We start from the raw sequence: 25,928 nt of genomic DNA on the forward strand, positions 1-25,928 counted from the left end.
GCTTTGAAAAATGCCTGACTCAAGCAAAGTATTCAATAAATAATAGGTATTATTATTATTAGCTGTGACTTAGCTGTTCTAAGATCTTAAAGACCCTTCTCCCTACTAATGCAGTTTGAAATCTCAGCAGCAGGAATGAATCTAGAGAAGATGGAATGAATCTAGAGAAGATAAAATGATGTGCCTTTGCAGTATGAATTCTAAAAATAATTTTAAAGAACTTGAGAAGTTTAATATTCATGTATTCATAGTCTAAAGTAACTTCAGCATCTTCTAAAATAAAGTTTTGTTAGTAATTTAAAGAATCCATGCAAGTTATCCTTCTCCTTAAGGCAGTGGCACTTTCCCCTTGGAACCTATGCATCAAGATGCAGTCTTGGATTTAAACCATTTCTTCTGATAGCTGTGAGTGACTGTTTTTTTTTCCTGGCTCCACAAGATTAATTGACAGTGATCATTTCCTCTTAACAGTGAACTAAAGTGATTTGGGTTAACACTGTTGTGCTTTCCACCCTTTTTCAATGACCTTCAACAGAGTTGAAGCCAACTTTTCTCAAACTCTTTCATTAATGAGCTGATACTTCCATTTTAAGTGTATTTCTGCAAACTCATCATGAAACTTCCACCTGACAGTTTTAGAAGTTAATGGACTCCAAATTGCTATTCAGCAAGGTGTATACATTTACAAATCACCAGGTAGCCACCATTATAGCTTATATTTGATTAATAAAATTATATTATCAAATAAACAAAGCATGTAAGCATGTTAATTATATTACTTGTTAGCTGAAGCTAGTAATTAACTCCCCACTTGGCAACTCCCCACTTTTATTTTAATAATATATATATTTTTTTCCTCTGTAAGGGGAACAAATTCCCAGGTAGTATATAACACCTACAAAGCTAAATACGCACAATTCACTTCAACCCTTTCTTCTTATTCCATCATTTTCAAATAACTAAGCTAAATGAAACTTTTTTTTCTTTTTTTTTTTTTTATTTTTATGTCATAACTTTTAATTCCTCAATACACATGTTATTTTTCAAGATCCATATAGCAGATATCAAGTTAAAAGCTTTTCTTGCCTCACTAAGAATTCTTTTATCCTAAAAGTATCTTTATTAGATAATAATTTAGCATTCTTCAAGTTCTTTGGCAAATTTGACATTTTAATGTGTTCTTTTTTTTTTTTTTTCCCTGACTACTCAAATTGTGAAAGTGAAAAATGAAGTCGCTTAGTCGTGTCCCGACTCTTTGCAACCCTGTGAACTGTAGCCTACCAGGCTCCTCTGTCCATGGGATTCTCCAGGCAAGAGTACTGGAGTGGGTTGCCATTTCCTTCTCCAGGCGATCTTCCCAACCCAGGGATCAAACCCTGGTCTCCCGCATTGCAGGCAGATGCTTTAACCTCTGAGCCATCAGGTAGTTAAATAATATTCTAGATTAAGGTGGCACTAGTGGTAATGAATCTGCCTGCCAGTGCAGGAGGTGTAAGAGATGAAGGTTCGATCATGGGTTGGGAAGATCCCCTGGAGGAGGGCATGGAGATCCACTTCAGTATTCTTGCCTGGAGAATCCCATGGAGAGAGGAGCTTGGTAGGCTACTGTACATAGGGTCACACAGAGTTGGACATGATTGAAACAACTTAGCATGCACATAATATTCTAGAAATTTGGAAATTCAGAAAGGATGACTCATTTCTTTTTTAATTGAAGTATAACTGATTTACAATGTTGTGTTAGTTTCAGTTATACAGTACAGTGATTCATATATATATATATATATATATATACACACACACACACACATATATACATATCCTTAATTGCTCACTGGTGTCTGATCCTTTGCAACTCCATGGACTGCAGCCTGCCAGACTCCTCTGTCCATGGGGATTATCCAGGCAAGAATATTGGAGTGGGTTGACATTCCCTTCTCTAAGAGATTTCCCAATCCAAGTATTGAACCCAGGTCTCTGGCATTGCAGGCAGATTCTCTACTGTTTGAGCTACATACTATAGAGTATGTTATTGTTGGTTATTTGTTTTACATATAGTGATGCTGCTGCTGCTGCTGTGCATATGCTAATCCCAACCCTCTAACTTTATCCCTCTCACCATCCTTTTCCCTTTGTGTGTCATATGAATCTTTTTTTAGATTTCACATATAAGCAATATCGTAACATATGTGCCTTTCTTTCCCTGACTTATTCACTTAGTATGACAATCTTCAGGTCCATTCATGTTGCTGCAAATTAATTCATTCTTTTTTATGGCTGAGCAATGTTCTATGGTATATATATATATACCACATCTTCTTTATCCATTCATCTGTCAATGAGCATTTAAGTTGCTTTCATGTCTTAGCTAGTGTAAACAGCATTGCAATAAACGTTGGGGTGCTTGTATCATTTCCAACCATGGTTTTCTTGTGATGTATGTCCAGAAGTGGAATTGCTGAATCATATGGTAGCTCTATTTTTAGTTTCTTAAGGAACTTCCATACTATTATCCGCAGTGTCAGTCCAATTTATATTCCCTTTTCTCCAAATACTCTCTAGAATTTATTTTTTTGTAGATTTTATGATGAAGGCCATTCTGATTAGTGGGCTTTTTTTATAGTTCAGTTGGTAAAGAATCTGTCTGCAAATCAGGAGACCCCAGTTTGATTTCTGGGTCAGGAAGACCCACTGGAGACGGTATAGGATACCCACTCCAGTACTCTTGGGCTTCCTTTGTGGCTCAGCTGGTAAAGAATCCGACTGCAATGTGGGAGATCTGGGTTTGATCCCTGGGTTGGGAAGATCCCTTGGAGAAGGGAAAGCCTACCCACTCCAGTATTCTGGGCTGGAGAATTACATGTACTTTATAGTCCATGGGGTCACAAAGAGTTGGACATGACTGAGTGACTTTCACTTTCATTTTGATTAGTGTGAGGTGATAGCTCATTGTAGTTTTGATTTGTATTTCTCTAATAATTAGTGATGTTGGGCATCTTCATGTGCCTTTTAGCCATCTGTGTGTTTTCTTTGAAGAAATGTCTATTTAGGTCTTCTGCCCATTTTTGGATTAGTTTATTATTATTACTATTATTTTAATTTAAATTGCTTACGCTATTTGTAGATTTTGAATATTATTTCCATGTCATTACATCTTTCACAAATGTGTTCTCCTATTTTGTGGGTTGTGATTTACCTATGGTTTCCTTTCCTGTGAAAAAGCTTTTGAGCTTAATTCGGTCCTATTTGCTTATGTTTGTTTTCATTTCCTTTTCTTTAAGATACAGCTCAAAAACTATGTTACTGTGATTTATGTAAATGGTGTTCTGCCTATGTTTTCCTCTATGAATTTTATAATATTTAGTCTTTCATTTAGATATTTAATTAATTTTGAGCTTAATTTTGTGTGTGGTGTTGGAGTATATTCTAATTTCAATTTTTTGTGCTAGTACAATACTGATTTGAAGGCTGTAGTTTTGTAGTATAGCTGGAAATATGAGTTCAGGGTGCCTAGTTCCTCCAGCTCCATTATTCTTTCTCAAGATTGCTTTGACTATTCAGTCTCTTTTACATCTCCCTATAAATTTTAAAAAATTTTGTTCTAATTTTGTGAAAAATGCCATTGGCAATTTGAATGATATTGCACTGTAAATTTCTTTGGGTAGTATAGTCATTTTCACAGTAGTGAGTGATTCTTCCTATCCAAGAACATGGTATACCTTTCAATCTGTGAGAAATTGTTGATTTCTTGCCTCAGTGTCTTACAGTTTTTGGACTACAGGTCTTTTGTCTCCTTGAGTAGATTCGTTCCTAGGTGTATATATATATCTATATATATATATATATATATTCAATAGTATATGGGAATAAAAAAAATTCCCTTTGTGACCTTTCACAGTGTATATAAATGCAAGAGATGCCTGTGTATTAATTTTGTATCCTTTAACTTTGCCAAATTCATTGACTCTAGCAGTTTTCTGTAGCAGCTTTAGGATTTTCTATGTATAGTATCATACCATATGCAAACAGTGACAGTATTACTCCTTTTTCTCCTCCAATTTGGATTCTTTTTATTTCTTTTTCTTCTCTGATTTCCATGGCTAAGACTTCAACAGCTATGAAAAAACTGTTAAATTTTATGAAAAAAAAAAAATGAGTCAATGGTGGACAACCCTGTCTTGTTCCTGATCTTAGAGGAAATTTGTTTAGCCTGTCACTATTGAGGATGACGTTAGCTACATATATGACCGTCATTATGTTGAGGTATGCTCCTTCTAAGCCAACATTCTGAAGATTTGTTATCATAATTGGGTTTTGAGTTTTGTCAAAAGCTTTTTCTACATCTTTTGAGATGATTATATGGTTTTTTATTTTTCAATTTGTTGATATGCTGTATTACACTGCTTTGCAGATACTGAAAAATCCTTGTATTCCTCAGATAAATCCCACCAGATCATGGTGTATATTTTTATTGTATTGCTGAATTTGGAGCACTGGTATTTTGTTGAGGATTTTTGCATCTATATTCACCAGTGATATTGAGTATAATTTCCTTTTTTTGTGATATCTTTGTCTGGTTTTGATGTCAGTGTGATAGTGGCTTCATAGATTGAGTTTGGGAATATTCTCTGGTCTGGCCTGGTGTGCTGTAGTCCATGGGGTCACAAAGAGCTGGACATGACTGAGTTACTGAACTGAACTGCAAATTTTTAGAATAGTTTGAGAAGGATAGGTGTTAAGTCTTCTTTAAATGTTTGATAGAATTTACCCGTGAAGGCATGTGGTACTGGACTCTTTTGCTGGTAGTTTTTAATCATAGTTGCAATTTCAGTACCTGTGAATTGTCTGTTTTTATTTTCAATTACTTCCTGGTTCAGTCTTGGGAGATTTTATTTTTCTAAGAATTTGTTCACTGCTTCATTTTATTTGCATATAGTTTCTTATAGCAATGTCTTATGATCCTTTGTATTTCTGTGGTGTCCATTGAACTTCTCCTTTTTTATTTCTAATTTTACTGATTTTAGCCATCTCCCACTTTTTTCTTGATGAGTCTAGTTAAAGGTTTATCTATTTTGTTTATCTTTTCAAAAACAAGCTTTTAGTTTCATTGATCTTTGCTGTTGTTTTCTTTATTTCTATTTCATCATTTTTCTTTTACTTTTTCAGTGACCCTTTGGTTGTTTAGTAGCATATTTTTAGCTTCCATGCATTTGGGTATCTTCTCAATCTGTGCCTCCATTCTTTTTCTGAGATATTGGATCATCTTCACCATCATTACTCTGAGTTCTTTTTTCTGGTGGATTGGCTATCTCCACCTAGTTGTTTTTCTGGGGTTTTATCTTGTTCCTTCATCTGGAATATATTCATCTGCTGTCTTGTCTTATCTAACTTTCTGTGATTGCAGTTCCCATTCCCAGGCTGCAGTGTTATAGTTTTTTTTTTTTTTTTTTTTGCTTCTTCTGTCTGCCCTCTGGTACATGAGGTTATCTATGAGGCTTGTAAAGTCTTCTTGGTGGAAGGGCCTTATTCCTGCCTTCTGGAGAGTGGAGCTGGTTCTTGCTCCTCTGATGGGCAGGGCTGTGCTCAGGAAGATTTTAAAAAGCCTGTCAGTTGATCGGTAGGGCTGTGTTCCCCACTGTTAGATATTTGGACTCGGGTGTCCCAACACTGGAACCTACAGGCTGTTGGGTGGGGCTGCGTCTTGAAGGGGATATGTTGACCTCCAGGAGGGTTCATGTTAATGAGGACTTGCCAGACATGCTGCTACAAGTTTTTTGTTCCTGCAAAGACACTTGAGCCATAACATCTCCACCCACCTCCGTAGGAGATTCTAGCAGGTAAGTCTGGCCTAGTCTCTTATGTGTGTGTGCATTTAGTTGCTCAGTCATGTCTAATTCTTTGTGACCCCATGTGCTGTGGCCTGCCAGGCTCCTCTGTCCATGGGATTTTCCAGGCAAGAATATTGAAGTGGGTTGCCACTTTCTGCTCCAGGGGATCTTCCCGACCTAGGGATCAAACCCATACCTCTTGTGTCTCTTGCATTGGAAGGTGATTCTTTACCACTAGTACCACCCAGGAAGCCCCAGTCTTTTATAAGAGCACTGCTTTTTGGGGGACGTCTTGGTGCACATTATACCTGTGTGTGCTCTCCAACAGTGGAGTTTCTGTTTTCACAAGCCCTGAGGAATTTCTGCAATCTAATCCTGCTAATCTTCAAAACTGGATTATCTGGAGGCTCCTCTGCCACATTACAAAAACCCCAGGACTTCCATTTCTGTGGGATAACTTCTGTGGCTTTATTGTCTTCCAGTTTGCACCCACCTGCCAGTGTGGATTTTATTTTATAGTAATTGTGCCCCTCCTACTGTCTTATTGTGGTTTCTTTGTCTTTAAGGGTAGGGCATTTTTTTTTTTTTTGATAGGTTCTAGCTTTTTCTTTTTTTTGTCAACAGTTGTTTAGCAGTTAGTCCTGATTTCAGTGTTTTTGTAAGAGGGGGTGAGCTTACATCCTTCTACTTCACCATCTTATTCAGTTCAGTTCAGTAGCTCAGCCGAGTCTGACTCTTTGTAACCCCATGAACCGTAGCACTCCAGGACTCCCTGTCCATCACCAACTCCCAGAGTCCATCCAAACCCATTCTGTTGAGTCGGTGATGCCATCCAACCATCTTATCCTCCGTCGTCCCATTCTTTTCCTACCCTCAATCTTTCCCAGCATCAAGGTCTTTTCCAGTGAATCAGCTCTTTGCATCAGGTGGCCAAAGTATTGGCGTTTCAGCTTCAACACCAGTCCTTCCAATGAACACTCAGGACTGATCTCTTTTAGGATGGACTGGTTTGATCTCCTTGTAGTCCAAGGGACTCTCAAGAGTCTTCTCCAACACCACAGTTCAAAAGCATCAATACTTCGGCACTCAGCTTTCTTCACAGTCCAACTCTCACATCCATACAGGACCACTGGAAAAACCATAGCCTGACTAGATGGACCTTTGTTGGCAAAGTAATATCTCTGCTTTTCAATATGCTGTCTAGGTTGGTCATAACTTTCCTTCCAAGGAGTAAGTGTCTTCTAATTTCATGGCTGCAATCACCATCTGCAGTGATTTTGGAGCCCCCCAAAATAAAGTCAGCCAGTTTCCACTGTTTCCCCATCTATTTCCCATGAAGTGATGGGACCAGATGCCATGATCTTCGTTTTCTGAATGTTGAGCTTTAAGCCAACTTTTTCACTCTCTTTTTTCACTTTCATCAAAAGGCTCATTAGTTCTTCTTCACTTTCTGCCATAAGGGTGGTGTCATTTGCATATCTGAGGTTATTGATATTTCTCCTGGCAATCTTAATTCCAGCTTGTGCTTCCTCCAGCACAGCATTTCTCATGATGTACTCTGCATATAAGTTAAATAAGCAGGGTGACAATATACAGCCTTGATGTACTCCTTTTCCTATTTGGAACCAATCTGTTCTTCCATGTTTAGTTCTAACTGTTGCTTCCTCACCTGCATACAGGTTTCTAAAGAGGTGGATCAGGGTCTGGTATTCTTATTGGCAAATCTCAAAAAATGATCTTAGAATATTAGAACATTATTACAGTGGAGTACAAAGTACAATATATACTGTATGTTTCAATTTGCAATAACTTCAAGTGTACATCTGTTTGCACATACACATGTGTGTTCATGGGGTTAGAAGGTTATACACCAATAATTTAAAAGTAGGCAACTCAAGTGGTAAAATGAGTAATATTTTCCTTTCTGTATGCTTAAATAATTCCTAAGTTTTCTATAACTAGTGCATTATTCTGTTTATAGCTATAAAACAATAACTTTATTTTAAAATCAGTTTGAGATGGAACAGACTCTATTCAATCACCCTTATTTTATAGTTGAGGCAAGTAATGTGTAATGACTTGGCCAAGCTTGCACCATATATTCAGTCCATAGATGGACTGATTGCAGTTCTCTTGCTTCTGGTGCAGGGAGTTTTCAATTAGTACACTCGTACATCCTTTTATTGTATTCTGTTGTGTCTATATCCTACAGACATTTTATATTTATCTTGGGAGTTGACTTTTACTCATGGCTTTAAAGCTCTTTGAAATTTGAACATTTATAAATCTGACAGCAAAGCTGTGGAAGCAGAAGGATGCATCGTGCTGTATTCTGCACAGAATAACCTAGACATCTCAGACAGGCAGAGATCAGTACCTGGAAAGTCTGACTGGAGCTTCCAAGGCACCTGAGGAGGCCAGGATACAGATGACAAAAAGAAAGACTTAAAAACTGGCTTCTCAATGGATAGCAGATGGGACTCTTTAAAGGGTGCTGATTCAAGTTAGAAAATTGATAGACTAGAAATAATGGGTTTAATTTGGAGTAACATAAAAATCAGTTAGAAAGCAGCAGGGGAGAAATTTTTTAAGAAAAGCTGGTTTTCAGAATCATCAGGGAACAAAATAATCAAAAAGGCTGTAGAAACAAATGGCAAAAATACTTCAACTCTTGATCAAATCAGAGATTAACAGAAATGTATTAAAAGTGATTTAGGAGTACATGAATCATTGAAAACCCTGTTGAAAGTAGGGAGATGAGTTGAATTATAAGCTGATCTAAGTCAGTATATATATTTATGAATTATATGGATGCCAAATCATTTCCCTAAAACATTGTTTTTGTTCTTTCCAAATGCTAACACAAAATTTTTCAAATGTAAAGGAAAATAACATAAAATCTTTTGTATAACCAATCAGATTTAACAATTAAGTATTAAAATAAATTTTAAATTTAAAATTCTAGCTTTAAAAATAAAAATATAAATCCTAGATTTTTAAATTATATATATATATATATTTTATATTTGTTTGCTTGTTTTTTGTTATTCCTAACTATTTGCAATATATTAGACATCTTGACACTTCATCTCTAAGTACTGAATCATGCATCTCCTAAAAATTGGCACAGCTAAGAAAGTTTACAATAATATTGCTAAAAACCACCCCTTTTATTTTACTAGTTTTCTTTTGATCATTTGTTTGATCAGTCCACAATTAATAAAAACATTTGGTTAAACTTACATTAGAGGAAAACATATAATAAATTCTCTATTCTGTAGTATTTCTTCTAGTACTCTACAGATTATAAGTGCTATAGATAAATTATTCACAGGAATGTCAAAGGATCTCTAGGCCTGTAAGCTTATTAGTCCATAATGATGCCATGATCTACCATGGCTATTGAATGAAACTTTACTACAAGCTTTGTAGAACTTGAAGCATGACTCTTGTCTTTTTTCATCCTGTGTATGTGAAAAACATAAATTTCTGCAGTCACTCTGGAAGATGATGCAACTTTGCAAGCTTTGATTATAATGAAAAGATTCATTACATTATCATTATTTTCTAGCTATTGTAAAAGATGAATATACCTTCACTTTTCACATTTTGCCAATCTATAATCTGATTTCCTGGTTGTTGAACTTTTTTAGCCATCTTCCCTAGTTCTAAAGGTGTCTATTAATAACTTTCTGAAACTTGCTGGAGCCAACAATCAGTGAATAGCTTGAAGTTTACTGGAGCAGGTTTTCAACTGGTCTGAACTTGGAGACTGCAAGAGTGGCATAGAGCCCTGTGATCTCCCTTTCTCCCTTTCCTTTCTTCCATTCCTCCCTCCCCGTCTCCTTCCTTCCTTCTCTCATTCATCCTTCTTAATATTTTATAAAATATCAAAGCTACAAGAAAGCTGAAAGAACACATACTGAGTGATTAGATGGCCTCCATCTAGGTTCCCAAGTGTTTATAATTTGCCACATTTGTTTTCTCTTGATATACATGTTCACAGATAGCTGTGTACTTTTCTTTGCAAGTCTGTTTAAGATATGCTAAACCTTCCTTAACTGAGTCCGTAATAATCCATTATGATTCAATTATGACTGTATACTCCTTATCTGGTTATATATTTCAAAGAAATAATTGCACAGGAGCAATTTTGATAGAAATTTTCTTGAATTTCTTAAAAGGTAATTTTTCTTGAATTCCTCATAAGGCAAACTTTTTGTCTACAATTTATTAAATGCATAGTAAAAAAGAAGTTAATATACAAAACAGCCAGTATTACACACCTCAGAAGTATAGCATGCATTAAAGAATAAGATAATATATATAGTTGACATAATTTCTTTGTTAGTATTATTTCTGAATTTACTTTAATGGCAAGGTATAATCTGGCCTTCTCCTAGACTCAAATCTTGGGCCTGCTTATCATGCAGATCAGCTGATTATCAAGCTCTGACTTAGCAACTCTAATGCTCAAAATTCTCCAAGCTAGGCTTCAGCAATATGTGAACTGTGAACTTCCTGATGTTCAAGCTGGTTTTAGAAAAGGCAGAGGAACCAGAGATCAAATTGCCAACATCCGCTGGATCATGGAAAAAGCAAGAGAGTTCCAGAAAAACATCTATTTCTACTTTATTGACTATGCCAAAGCCTTTGACTGTGTGGATCACAAGAAACTGTGGAAAATTCTGAAAGAGATGGGAACACCAGACCTCCTGACCTGCCTCTTGAAAAACCTATATCCCGGTCAGGAAGCAACAGTTAGAACTGGACATGGAACAACAGACTGGTTCCAAATAGGAAAAGGACTTCGTCAAGGCTGTATATTGTCACCCTGCTTATTTAACTTATATGCAGAGTACATCATGAGAAATGCTGAACTGGAAGAAACACAAACTGGAATCCAGATTGCTGGGAGAAATATCAATAACCTCAGATATGCAGATGACACCACCCTTATGGCAGGAAGTGAAGAGGAACTAAAAAGCCTCTTGATGAAGGTGAAAAGGAAAGTGAAAAAGTTGGATTAAAGCTCAACATTCAGAAAACGAATATCATGGCATCCAATCCCACCACTTCATGGCAAATAGATAGGGAAACAGTGGAAACAGTGTCAGACTTTATTTTTCTGGGCTCCAAAATCACTGCAGATGGTGACTGCAGCCGTGAAATTAAAAGACGCTTACTCCTTGGAAGGAAAGTTATGACCAACCTAGATAGCATATTCAAAAGCAGAGACATTACTTTGCCAACAAAGGTCCGTCTAGTCAAGGCTATGGTTTTTCCTGTGGTCATGTATGGATGTGAGAGTTGGACTGTGAAGACGGCTGAGTGCCGAAGAATTGATGCTTTTGAACTGTGGTGTTGGAGAAGACTCTTAAAAGTCCCTTGGACTTCAAGGAGATCCAATCAGTTCATTCTGAAGGAGATCAGCCCTGGGATTTTTTGGAAGGAATGATGCTAAAGCTGAAACTCCAGTACTTTGGCCACCTCATGTGAAGAGTTGACTCATTGGAAAAGACTCTGATGCTGGGAAGGATTGGGGGCAGGAGGAGAAGGGGACGACAGAGGATGAGATGGCTGGATGGCATCACTCACTCGATGGACGTGAGTCTGGGTGAACTCTGGGAGTTGGTGATGGACAGGGAGGCCTGGCGTGCTGCGATTCATGGGGTCGCAAAGAGTCAGACAGGACTGAGCGACTGAACTGAAATGAATAGTTTTAAAATATTCACTGATGTTACCTCTCACTCTTTAAGTCCATTGATCTTATTATGGAGTTCTGGCTGTCCAGGGCCCTTGAGTCTCCTGAAATTCAACTAGCACATCAATTTTCCATCAGCCTTTCTTTCTGAGAATTGCATGTGAAAAATTAGATACACTCTGAGGCTACTCTCTAGTTTTAAAAGGAACAAAACATATAGGGTGCTTCTGAAAACTATAACTTCACTGTTTTACTAAGGAACAAAGGAAAGCATAGTGAGAGAAAACATAGAATGAAAGGACTGGAATACAAGTAAGAATGGATCTTGAGAATACTGTTAGGAGAGCTGAAAATGTGTTCTAGATTTGGGTTAAAATTAAAAAAAAAATAAATAGAGCTTAAGGAAGAGGGTAGGAAGGAAGTAACGAGGTAGAATGTGAAAACAGACATTCTCCAGCAGTCAGAAGCTGAGAGGCTGAGATTCATGAACACCAGGCAATGATCAAGTGGTTCATTGGAAGGAAGAACTAATACAATTTGATTTATATCTGGCATCAAGATCTTTGGTCTAAAATAGAAAATTTTCATACATAGCTTTACTTCTGTCAGAGTTTGATATGAGCAGATCATAATTATTTATAATAATGAGATTGTCCACAAATTTATAAGTATTTCTACATACGAAATAGAAATGAAGTTGAACCAGAAATCAATTGTGTAGAAACTTCAGTGGTTTTCCAAGTATTTTATATCTTCTGCTGTCTCTTGGATACTACTGTATACTTACTAACATTGATGGGAGTGAGGATTAAAAATCACAAAGTCAAACTGGATTGATTTGTCTTTTGTCTCTTATTTGACATTCACTTATAAACTATCTTGGCTTATGCCTTTTTTTTTTTTTTCCATTCCCATGTCTTATTTTCTCCAGTGGACATTAAATTCCTTGAGAATAGTAATTAAATACTCTGTACCTTTTTCTATCTTTGATTGTATCCACAGTATTCTCTCAAATCTTTTCTGAAAGAATAAAATACAACAGAAAATTAAGAGGGCAGGTATTTTTCAGATACAAATAAATCTGAGAGACATTGGAACATGGGGATTTGGTGACTTTCATGTTGTGTATAGGATATGTTTTTAACTTATTATCATTGTTTCCACAATCACAGAATGTTTTACCGTTCTCTAGCCCACCATTCTCCCCATAACCTCAGGCTAGGTATAATTCCAAAATATGCCATGGAATTTCATCTTCTCATGATTCCTCTGGAATACTTTAGCACCACAATTTTTCTGCCACTCCAAATCCTACTTATCTTTCAAGTCCCCTCTTTCCTTTCTTGGCACTTCACCATCAAAGTCCATCTCTCCTTTATAATGTATAGCCATATTGTTGTTATTGTTTACTTGCTAAGTCATTACGGGAGAAGGCAATGGCACCCCATTCCAGTACTCTTGCCTGGAAAATCTCATGGACGGAGGAGCCTGGTAGGCTGCAGTCCATGGGGTCGCTAAGAGTCGGACACAACTGAGCGACTTCACTTTCACTTTTCACTTTCATGCATTGGAGGAGGAAATGGCAACCCACTCCAGTATTCTTGCCTGGAGAATCCCAGGGACAGGGAGCCTGGTGGGCTGCCGTCTATGGGGTCGCATAGAGTCAGACACGACTGAAGCAACTTAGCAGCAGCAGCTAAGTCATTTCTGACTCTTTTGCAACCTCATGAACTGTAGTCCACCAGTCTTCTCTGTCCATGGAATTTCCCAGGGAAGAATACTGGAGAAGGTTGTCATTTCCTTCTCCAGGGGATTGTCCTGCTCCAGTGTCCAACTCATATCTCCTACATTGCAAGTAGATTCTTTACCACTGAGACATCTATATTTGTATTCACGGTGTAAATAAGTTAGCTGTTAACTAACCTGGTAGATGAAGGATACCAGTCAGGTTCTGTGTTTATTCATGATTTTATCTCACATGCATATTTTCTTCATGGCAGGCACATGATAGAAATATCAGTCAGGTCCATTAGGGCTACTTTTTCTCATTTTTCTCCAGTGTAAACATCTCCAGCACTTTCTAAAGAAAACACAATAAAGGAAGGCTGCCTGAGAAGAGGAGCAGGCATATATCTTTTTCAAATTATTCCCTTTTTGGTTTTGATTTTGCAGGGGCAATGCAATGTAACTCCAGAATCACCCATTTATATTCAACAAGAGGACTATATCCTTACTGAATGTCTTGCAGCAGCATGAAGCCTGAGTGACAATCCATTAAGTTTCAAGATCTGTTTAGTTTAAATACCAAACTTTATGGAATGGCACATAGGAACTTCACTTACTGAAACAGTGATGATCGTGACAAACCTGAACTGATCTTGACAGCATTATCTAGTTCCAAATACATCAATATTCGTATTTTAACTCTAATACTACTTCATTTATTCTTATTGATGTTTGCCTTTTGACTATGCTAGTTCCTATAGGTATATGTTTATATAAAATATATACAAATTAATAAAATGTATAGTGAGAAATGTACATGGCAAGTATTGAAAGATATTTAATGTGGCTTTTCAACACATATTTTACTACTTGCATTACTTATTTGAGAAAACAAATTATGATCAGAAAGTTAGTTTTTAATATAACTTAGATTTAGAACAGTTTCATCAACACTTGGATTCTCAGGTGGTGATAGTGGTAAAGAACCCGCCTACCAAAGCAGGAGACCTAAGAGATGTGTGTTTGATCCATGGGTCGGGAAGATCCCCTGGAGAAGGAAATAGCAAACCATTTCAGTATTCTTGCCTGGAAAATCCCATGGACAGTGGAACATGGAGGGTACAGTCCATGGGGCCAGAAATAGTCCAACACAACTGAAGCAACTTAGCATTGGCAACACACTAAACATTATTTCCTACTCAACAGATATTTAATATTTTATTGTATTTTTAGCCTCTAATTTCCCAAGTTTTAAACTTATACTTGAAAACACTAATGTAGAATAAATTAATGATGAGGATTTGAACTTGCTGGCGCCAAAATTTAATCAAGCCACTTTTAGGGGGTCTACCCATCTCAGAGACAAGATCGATTTACTTCCTGTGCCTAGTGATACAAGAATGGAAGTTCTTGTCTCATTGAGGAAAGAATTCACAGATGAGACAGAGAGTTCAAGAAGGTAAAGCGAGGATTTATGGAGTAACAGTAGGCTGTCAATGGGAGAGCAGGTAGACTCAGATAAGTAACGTAAGTTACTGCCCTGAGTTTCTTTGGCAGACCAGTAATGTGAGGTATATAAAGGAAGGGGTAGAATATTCATTAGGGTGGGAGGAATTTGGGGTTGTATTCTCTTATTTTCACTTCAGCTTTGCTTTCCCTAGGGGAGGAGGGATTTTTGTTCTTTTTTAGTCATAGCATCAGTGCATGATGGGTACTTCTTATCTGTAAAGGCCAGTTTTGTTGTAATGAAAGCATAATGAGCAAAAGTTTATACATTTCAATTCTGGAGACACCTGTCTTTTCCCACCTTTCTTTGTCTGCCTCCAGGACACTTAGCACCTCAAAATGTGAGTTTTCTTGTCTTTCTGGAGGTTCTTACTCTTCGTCTGCCTAAAGACCTCTTTTTTTTTTTTTTTTTAACAAGATGTGTGGTTTGATTTCATGGCAATAAGTCTCTATTCCCCTTTCTCTGCGCATATCTAGCAACCTCCCTGCTTTAAGAATGGTTGTTGTTCAGTCGATCAGTCATGTCTGACTCTTTACAACCCCATGGACTGCAGCACTCTGGGCTTCCCTTTCCTTCATGTCTATTGAGTCTGTGATGTCATTCAACTATTTCATCCTCTGTTGTCCCCTTCTCTCCCTGCCTTCAATCTTTCCCACTATCAAGGTCTTTTGAATGAGTCAGCTCTTTGCATCCGGTGGCCAAATTATTTAGAGTTTCAGCTTCAACATCAGTCCTTCCAATGAATATTCAGGATTGGTTTCCTTTAAGATAGGGTCCTAATTTTATTGATTTTTTTTTCCCAAACAGAGACTTTATTTGTAACTTAGAGGTATATAGCTTTGCTATGTATTGTTTTAGGGAAAAGGTCTGGGAATACTGTTTCTCTATAAAAGTGAAAACTAAGATGATTTATCTATGTAAGAGATTAGCATATCGACAAAACTTTGGCTTCCTCATTTACTTGTATTATTTTTGTGTGGTGTACACAGATGAAAGGCAAATAACAACAACAGAAAACAACCAAACAAAAAATAAATTATGATAAATGTGGACTCAAGACCACATCAGAATAGTTCTTGTCTATTCCCACTGGATGTTTGCACTTTCCTTACTTTCACAGCACTATATCTTCTCTTTGTTTGTCTTATAATCCTCTTGGTCATATAGAATAAAGCAAGGATTTTCAACTCCATTTCCAATGAACACATAAGAGTTTTTGAATTAGATGTTTTGTTGTCTTGTGTTTTTCCATGCCTAGTGGGAGCTTTCAGGGTTATAAATGGGATAAGACAATTTCCAGTGGAACTATATTTTACAGCTCATGGAAATGTGTAAGCTTCAATTCCACAAAGGTTGTTGCAGAGGGCTGAACCTGGGAGAATAATCTTTCATGATGAAATATGCCACTTTAAATGAATTTATATGACCTTCATCTTCCCTGTCATCATCCAACACACAATCTTGCAATCACCATCTTAGATAATTGTTTAATTATTATTTACTCCTTTTTCTTTACATTTTACTATTGAAAGACTAAACTGATTTTCTGAAGAAGTAAACTGATTTTCTGAAAATTATCAGCTGGATTAAAGATCTAGGAATAGACTTCAGTTCTTCTATTACTCTGAGTTTTTTACTCTACAGCCTCCTTCTGTTGGAGGGTAAATAGCCTAAATGCCATCTCTAAAATCACTTCCTTCTGTTCACATCTTAAATATCTAGGGATAGAAAGGCAATGTACAGAGAGTATAAGGGCAAAGGCTCCATTCAGAATGCCTGGATTTGACTATAGCCTCTTGGGAAACTATGGAATATCTATAATATCAATTACCTTTACATAAAATAGAGATGTACTTAGGGTTCTGCAGAGAAATAAACAACAGGATATCTATACATCACTATCTCTATTTCTCTCTCTACTTCTCTATGATTCTCTCTCTCAGCCTAGAAAGGGATTTGTTATAAAGAACAAGAACATATGGTTGTTGAGGCTAAGTCCCATGATCCATATGTTGTAGATGCAGGGAAGCCAGTGATTTACTTCAGATACTTGATGGTGTAGATTTTATTCTGAAACTAAATATCTGAGAACCAGAAGCACCAAAATAAGGAGAATATCTATTCATCAGCTCAGTCAAGTAGGCAGAGAAGAAATTCAACCTCCTCCAACATTTTGTTCTATCCAGGTTCTCAGTTGATTGGATGATGCTCATATACATGGGGGAATTGACTTGGGTTATCAATTCAAACTCTATTTTCCCAGAAACATCATCACATACACACCCAGAATTAATGTTTACGTGAATATCTGGGCATCCTCTAGTGCAGCCAAGTTGATACATGAAATTAACCATCACTAAGATGGTAAGAATTTTAACTATCTCAGAGTAGTTTCATTAGCATTAAATGAGTTAATGTATATATATGTGTGTCTGTGTGTATATATGTGTGTGTGTGTGTGTGTGTGTGTGTGTGTGTGTATATATACACATATATATGAAGAATATAAAATTAAGCCTGGCACCTGTAAGACAATATACACAATATAGATATTACCTATTAATATTAGGAGTATCACTTCAGTTCAATTCAGTCACTCAGTCACGTCTGAATCTTTGCAACCCCATGGACTGCAGCACGCCAGGCTTCCCTGTCCATCACCAACTCCCAGAGTTTACTCAAACTCAAGTGCATCGACTTGCTGATGGCATCCAACCATCTCATACTTTGCCATCCCCTTCTCCTCCTGCCTTCAATTTTTCTCAGTATCAGGGTATTTTCCAAAGAGTCAGTTCTTTGCATCAGATGGCCAAAGTATTAGAGTCTCAGTTTCGGCATCAGTACTTCCAAAGAATATTCAGGACTGATTTCTTTTAGGATGGATTGGTTTGATCTCCTTGCAGTCCAAGGGACTCTCAAGAGTCTTCTCCATCACCACAGTTCAAAAGCATAAATTCTTCAGAGCTCAAGTTTCTTTATAATCCAACTTTCATATCCATATATAACTATTGGAAAAACCATAGCTTTGACTAGACAGACCTTTGTAGGCAAAGTAATGTTTTGCTTTTTAGTATGCTGTCTAGGTTAATCATAGATTTTCTTCCAAGAAGCAAGTGTCTATTAATTTCTTGGTGCAAGTCACCATCTGCAAGGATTGTGGAGCCCCCCAAAATAAAGTCTGTCACTGTTTCCATTATTTCCCCATCTACTTGCCGTGAAGTGATGGAAACAGGTGCCACGATCTTAGATTTTTTTGTGTTGAGTTTTAAGACAGCTTTTTCACTCTCCTCTTTCATTTTCATCAAGATATTCTCTAGTTCTTTGCTTTTTGCCATAAAGGTGGTGTCTTCTGCATATCTGAGGTTTTTTGTATTTCTCCTTGCAATCTTGATTCCAGCTTGTGCTTCATTTAGCATTTTGCATGGTGTATTCTGCATATAAGTTAAATAAGCAGGGTGACAATATACAGCCTTGACATACTCCATTTCTGATTTGGAACCAGTCTTTTCTTCCATGTCTGGTTCTAACTGTTGCTTCTTGACTTGTATACAGATTTCTCAGAAGGCAGGCATGGTGGTCTGGTATTCACATATCTTTAAGAATTTTCCATAGCTTCTTGTGATCCACATGATCCAAGTCAATAAAGCTGAAGTAGATGTTTTTCTGGAATTCTCTTGCTTTTTCAATGATCTAATGGATGTTGGCCATTTGATCTCTGGTTCCTCTGCCTTTTCTAAATCCAGCTTGAACATCTGGAAGTTCATGGTTCACAGACTGTTGAAGCCTCACTTGGAGAATTTTGAGCATTACTTTGCTAGCATGTGAGATGAGTGCAATTGTGCAGTAGTTTGAACATTCCTTGACATTGTTTTTCTTTGGGATTGGAATGAAAACTGACCTTTTGCAGTCCTGTGGTCAATGATCAGTTTTACAAATTTGCTGGCATGTTGAGTTCTGCAATTTCACAGTATCATCTTTTAGGATTTGAAATAGCTCAACTGGAACTCCATCACCTCCATTAGCTTTGTTCATAGTGATGCTTTCTAAGGCCCAGTTGACTTCTCATTCCAGGATTTCTGGCTCTAGGTGAGTGATCACACCATCGTGGCTATCTGGGTCATGAAGAACTTTTTTGCATAGTTCTGTGTATTCTTGCCACCTCTTCTTAATATCTTCTGCTTCTGTTAGGTCCATGCTATTTCTGTCCTTTATTGTGCCCATCCTTTTGTCCTTCATCCTCCATCTAGTAGCTGCAAGTCTTTGAAGAGGAGTCACCCTGAGCTTAAATTTTATGAAATCTGTAAAGCAGAAGTAATTTTTTCCCCACAAGCTCGTTTATAGGATCAGCTTAGTAATTCCTGGAAAATACTTCTTCAAGCTTATTCACCAAGAGTTTTTATTTTAAACTGAGATTAATTCTTACCTGACAGGATAGAAACGTAGACATATATAAAGTATAGACGGAAATTGTCAGTGAAGTCTTCCCGTGCAGTGTTGAAATGAAATGAAAACGAATGAATCTCTTTTACTCCAGAGTGTAATCATATTTGAGTAAATGTAAAAGTAAAGGACTAAGTGGCTTATCAATATGTAAATTTCTAAATTTATTTACTAATATATAAGGAAAGATTGAAAGCAGAAGAAGGAGATGACAGGATAAGATGATTGGATGGCATCATCAACTCAATGGACATGCGTTTGAGCAAACTCTGGGAGCTGGTGAAAGATAGGGAAGCTGGCAGGCTGCAGTTCATGGGGTTGCAAAGAGTTGGACACGACTGAGTGACTTAACAGCAAGAAATTGTGGGTTTTATGTCTTGTTCATAGTAGGCATGAATTAGACTCCATTAGATTTTTTTTTTCATTTTATTATTGTGCAGAAACTTTGCAAGCCTGATAGTGTATCGTCTTCAGAATATCTGTTCAAGTTGTATCAGATCTTCAATTCACATGTAAGGAAAAAAGTCTTGACAATGATAAAGTATTTGCTTAATGTCATCTACCAGACATTAAGCCAAAATGGAAAATTCAAAATTTGAACTCAAGTCTTACCTTCTGTGGCACAAATGAATTGGAATTTAAGAAAGATTATTTAGTATCTCTGAGTTTACAGTGATTAGTATGACATTTAGATAGGTTGCTTTCCTGGCCAGCTATACCATTGTTCTGCACATAGAAATTTTGGTAAATAAGTCTCTCCACAACCATGTTGTTACCACTAAATTATGTTATATAGAATTTTCTTTATTCCAATTTCTCAAACTATAAAACAAAAAGTAATGAGTTCGCTCCCCTTCTGAACAGAGCTGCTTGATGATCCCTCACAAGGAGATGACCAAACTGTTCTTTTGAGGTTTGTCACCAATAAATGCTCTTTCAATCTATGAGGAAAAAACACAAAGAGGGCAGTCTTGGAAGAGTGGCTCAAAAGTCTAGAGAGGAAGTTCTTTATTGGGCTTCTTTTGCAAGCAAATAAGATAGATTTTAGAGATCAGCATCACTTGTCTGAGAGACTAAAATAATATTCTCAAGGTGAATGCTTGCTGAGGTATAGAAACTCAGTGGAACTCAGTGAAAGCCCTTTGAAGATTTTCACATATGCTGGAAACACACAAGAATGTACAATGTAGGTTATACCTAAAGACACAGACTGGTGTCTGTTCACTGCCTGAAGTGTTTTGAAGGAGGAAGCTAGCTGGAGTAGGTTGAGCAAACCATATACTACCTACATTCTAAAGTAAATACTTTGATTGAATTCAAGATGGAAAGCAGTAGATTCTTTTTTTTTTTAATTTTCTGAGAAAGGTGACATAATTTATCTTCAGATTATTCTGGCCTCTGAATGGAGGTGAGGCTATCACATGGAATACAGATAGTACTTCAAGAAATTATTGCAATAAATGGTGTGTATTGATCTAGGGTGTAGTAACTAACATTTATGTTTCTCCCTCTCCCTATTTTTTAACATTCTCTTAGGCCGTAGATGAAAATTATTAGCTCCTATACAGTGAGAATAATCAACAGATATAACAGAAGGGAAAAATGGGCTCTATGTTCTCATTTCTAATGGGTGAGGTGCTTTTGATTTGAGTGACCTTGGTAATATACAAAACTTCTTCACTTTCCACCAACATAAATGTAGGCATTTGTCATAGCATTGATCTTCCATGCTTTCAAGGAGGACAGGAAGAGAACTGTGGTTGTCTTGAGCAGTCTGTGAATTTGCCCTTTACACCCCTCCCATAGAGGCAGACATAACCAAACAACTACACACACTCCTCTTACTTTTAATACAAAATCATCATTTTTTTCATTATTTATTAAACTAAAAAATAAGAACTGTTAGAGGAGTAAAAGAGGAAGGTGTTTTTGGTGATACTTTTCTACCTCTACTCTGTAATTAAGGAAAATCAGTCAGATCTCAGGAAAACAGTTTTTTTTTTTTTTTTATTTTTAAGAAAGCAATTTCTCTAACTCCTCAAATTGTTTTACTAGAAAGTAAAACAATTTTTGGTCTCACCTCACATTTCAAGTTCTTACTTTCCATCCATAATACTCTAATCTTAAACCCACCCCCCCCCCCTTTTTTTTTTTTGTGGTTTGAAATCACTTGTATTCAAGTCCTTAGATGTTAGGGATCAGAGAATATGACCTGTTGCCTTGCCCTTTAATCTATATTGTCAAATAGTGTGCTATATTTTAGGCTATTTGCTCATTATTTCTGTACTTAAGAAACATGAACCTTGTACCATTCGATCAATTGGTAAGTATGGACTACAATAATCCAAGTCTAGAATAAGATAATGGCCCTTCAGAAAGTCAGTCCTTCTGGCATGTTCAATGGCAAAAGTAAGTGAGCTATCACTTAGAGTATGTTTGTATATTTAATCATCAAATAAGACAAATTTAACAAGTGCAACAAAGATTTCAAACAAACATTTCATAAAATCCATCAAAAATCAGTATGTATTACCACTTTTCCTGAACACAATAATTTCAAACAAAAAAGTCATATTCTTTGGTATTGGGTATGTGTACGGGGCTTCTGTTCTGGCCCAATGGTTAAGAACCCACCTGCAATACAGGAGCCACAAGAGACTTGGGTTCAATCCCTTGGTGGGGAAAAATCAAGGGAATGGCTACCCACTCCGGTATTTTCACCTGAAGAATCTGCATGGACAGAGGCGCCTGCCAGGCTCTAGTCAATAGGGTTGCAAAGAGTTGGACATGACTAAAGCGACTTCACACACATACACACTCACACACACATACACACACATGCTGTATATAGGATACTAGGTACATTCATTAGATACTAGGTACATAAATTAGATAATATGGAACATTTCCATTTGAACACTCCCACCCCCAACCATGATCTGCATTTGAGACCTGTTGTCAATTTGAAACTATACAGGCGTTAAGGATTCCAAGGAGGGTCTTGCAAATTAGCCTTTATTACATGACCAGAAGGAAAGAGCCAAAGAAAATAAAGAGATCATTAATTTTTTGCTTTGTCTCGAAGTCACCTCTTCAGAACATGAGAGCTCAGACAGGAATTAGGAAATCTGGGAAACCTCACATATAGATTTGCTAATGAAGAAACTGATGGGAAAGGGAACATTACATCATTCATTACTGAATATCTGAATATTACCAAATTTTATGGTGGAGGAAGCTATATCCTTTCCTTTAACATACCTAGGCTTTAAACAGAATAAAAAGTATCACTGCTCTCTCTTACTCTCTGGGTGAAACTATTCACATTGTATTTATAGAAAGAGAAATAGAATAGCTACGAGCATGAACTTCAGAGTCAGATGGATCATTCTACACTCTTGAATCTGTTATGTATTGCATGGAAAAGTTGCTTAAATTTACTGAGACTCATTTTTCTCATCTGCGAAGTAAGGATAATAATACATCGTCACATTGTTATTTTGAGGCCAGGTGAGATGATATTTATCAGTTGCTTCCCACAATGAGTGAATGTTCTGTTACAAGTATTTAGGCTGATCCATCAACCATGGGATGAGAACTTACTTCTTTCCTACTTAAGAACCCTTCAGTTCAATTCAGTTCAGTAGCTCAGTCGTGTCCAACTCTTTGCGACCCCATGAACTGCAGCATGCCAGGCCTCCCTGTCCATCACCAACTCCCGGAGTTAACTCAAATTCATGTCCATCGAGTTGGTGATGCCATCCAGCCATCTCATCCTCTGTTATCCCCTTCTCCTCCTGCCCCCAATCGCTCCAAGCATCAGAGTCTTTTCCAATGAGTCAACTCTTCGCATGAGGTGGCCAAAGTACTGGAGTTTCAGCTTTAGCATCAGTCCTTCCAAAGAACACCCAGGGCTGATTTCCTTCAGAATGGACTGGTTGGATCTCCTTGCAGTCCAAGGGACTTTCAAGAGTCTTATCCAACACCACAGTTCAAAAGCATTAATTCTTCTGCACTCAGCCTTCTTTGCAGTTCAACTATCACATCCATACACGACCACTGGAAAAATCATAGCCTTGACTAGACGGACCTTTGTTGGCAAAGTAATGTCTCTGCTTTTGAATATGCTATCTAGGTTGGTCATAACTTTACTTCCAAGGAGTAAGTGTCTTTGAATTTCATGGCTGCACTCACAATCTGCAATGATTTTGGAGCCCCCAAATAAAGTCTGACACTATTTCCACTGTTTCCCCATCTATTTCCCATGAAGTGATGGGACCAGATACCATGATCTTCGTTTTCTGAATGCTGAGCTTTAAGCCAACTTTTTCACTTTCCTTTTCACTTTCTTCAAGAGGCTTTTTAGATCCTTTTCACTTTCTGCCATAAGGGTGGTGTTATCTGCATATCTGAGGTTATTGATATTTCTCCTGGAAATCTTGATTCCAGCTTGCACTTCTTCCAGCCCAGCATTTCTCATGAGGTACTCTGCATATAAGTTAAATAAGCAGGGTGACAATATACAGCCTTGACATATTCCTTTTCCTGTTTGGAACGACTCTGTTGTTCCATGTCCAGTTCTAACTGTTGCTTCCTGACCTGCATATAGGTTTCTCAAGTCAGGTGGTCTGGTATTTCCTTCTCTTTCAGAATTTTCCACAGTTTATTGTGATCTACACAGTCAAAGGGTTTGTCATAGACAGCATCACAAAATTCAAGAAGAGAAAGTGAATACCCTAGACATAACATATTCTGTTACAATTTTGCCTTAGTCAATCTGTCTTTCCACCTCAGCAGTTATCAACTCCTAGTATACCCTAGAATCACTTGGGAGGTCTTAGAAGACACTCATAGCAGCACATTTTGATTAATTAACCCACAATCTTAGGTGATTCTTTGTGTAACAGCAGTGTTTAAGAATTACTGTTTAAACTCACCAGGACTTATTTCTCACAGCATCTGAAGACTTTTTGTACTACACTAGAAGTACTTTTCCTGTGAAATTTCTCAGCAGGGTTGCAGGTGTAGGTTGAACAATTAAATTTTCAGATGTTAAATATTTAAACCAGTAATAGTATCTATTCTGAAGAGCAAATGAGAGAATTGTCTCTAAGGCTTCTGTATACTCAATTCTGCTGTGATAATAAATCTTGAATATCTTCCTTTTCTCTCTTTGACTTTAGAAACTTAAATGAGCACACCCTATTTGCCAGTGTCAAAATTTAGTCAGTGAAATAGACAAATGGGAAACTATGAGTTTATATATTGTGATAAATATATGCTCTGGAGCCAACACAAAAAGAGGTATTTAAATCCAATGAAGGCTTTTTAGAATATATTATACTGAAGGTCATTTATTTATTCATTTATTAAAAAAAAATTCTGGTAGACTCTAATAGGAAAACAACCAAGAAGAAAAATTTGGTCCTTGAAATCATGGAACGTGTAATTTAGAAATCTTGATTGGTGTTTAGAGTTAGTTAAAAATCAATCTTTATGAGTAATTCTACTCATAAAGAATAGCTTGTGGGCTAGTGCACACACCTAAGAGAGTGACAGTAAGTTTGAAAAAGATTAATGTTGATTTAAGTGTATTCAGAAGTTGAAATATAAAGGACTTGATAAATGTCTGAAACTAATGGCTACCTGGAAATATAGATAACTTTGAGGTTTCCATTTGGAACTTGAGAGTAAATTGTGTTTACCATTAATAGCAATAAAGAATCCCAAATGATGAGCTGAATTGAGAGAAACTTATGAATTGAATGGGAAATTCTTGGAGAATGGGAAATACTTGGATGCTAATTTGGATACAAGTTAGTATCATTTGATGCTGATTTTCAAGATAAAGAGAAATGCATAGTCAGGAAAGTGATAAAAATTTCTCAAAATTATCTTCTTTGTTAGGTATATAAATAATACCTGTGAATATTCACAGATGCCAATAAAACACATAATGTTTTGTATTCTGTATGCAGGAACCCTGGTTATGTTACTCTAAGAAGCTTCATTTGGATACAAACCGTGTAGTACATGTGTCAGATATTAAGCAGGTAAACTGTACATGGGCAAAGAGAATTCTTGAGAAACCTTAAATTTTCTGTATCAATATACTAATAAAAAAATCAACAAAGATGGCTTTTTTTCGTGGCTTCACAGGAAGCCTTGACCAGATCACTTCCTCTTTACTCTTCCTTGCAGTTTTCCCAGAATAGGATTGAACTTCAGTCTTCTCCAAATACCACACTATTTTTACTCATTTCTAGGCAGTTCTTCTTCTTCTTCTTCTTTTTTTCCTGTTAGGATTCTATCTCTTCATCAGTTCACTTCAGCCCAGTTCAGTCACCTAGTCGTGTCCGACTTTGTGATCCCATGGTCTGCAGCATGCCAGGCTTCCCTGTTCATCAACAACTCCTGGAGCTTGCTCAAACTCATGTTCATCAAGTCGGTGATGCCATCCAACCATCTCATCCTCTGTCATCCTTTTCTCCTCCTGCCTTCAATCTTTCCCAGCAACAGGTTCTTTTCCAAAGAGTCAGTTCTTCACATCAGGTCGCCAAAGTACTGGAACTTCAGCGTCAGTCCTTCCAATGAACCTTCAGGACTGATTTCTTTTATCATGGACTGGTTTGATCTCCTTGCAGTCCAAGGGACTATCAAGAGTCTTCTCCAATACCACAATTCAATAGCATCAGTTCTTCAGTGCTCAGCTTTCTTTATGGTC

This window comes from Bos mutus, chromosome 15 (genome assembly GCF_027580195.1).
Source record: "Bos mutus isolate GX-2022 chromosome 15, NWIPB_WYAK_1.1, whole genome shotgun sequence".
NCBI classification, from domain to species: Eukaryota; Metazoa; Chordata; class Mammalia; order Artiodactyla; family Bovidae; genus Bos; species Bos mutus.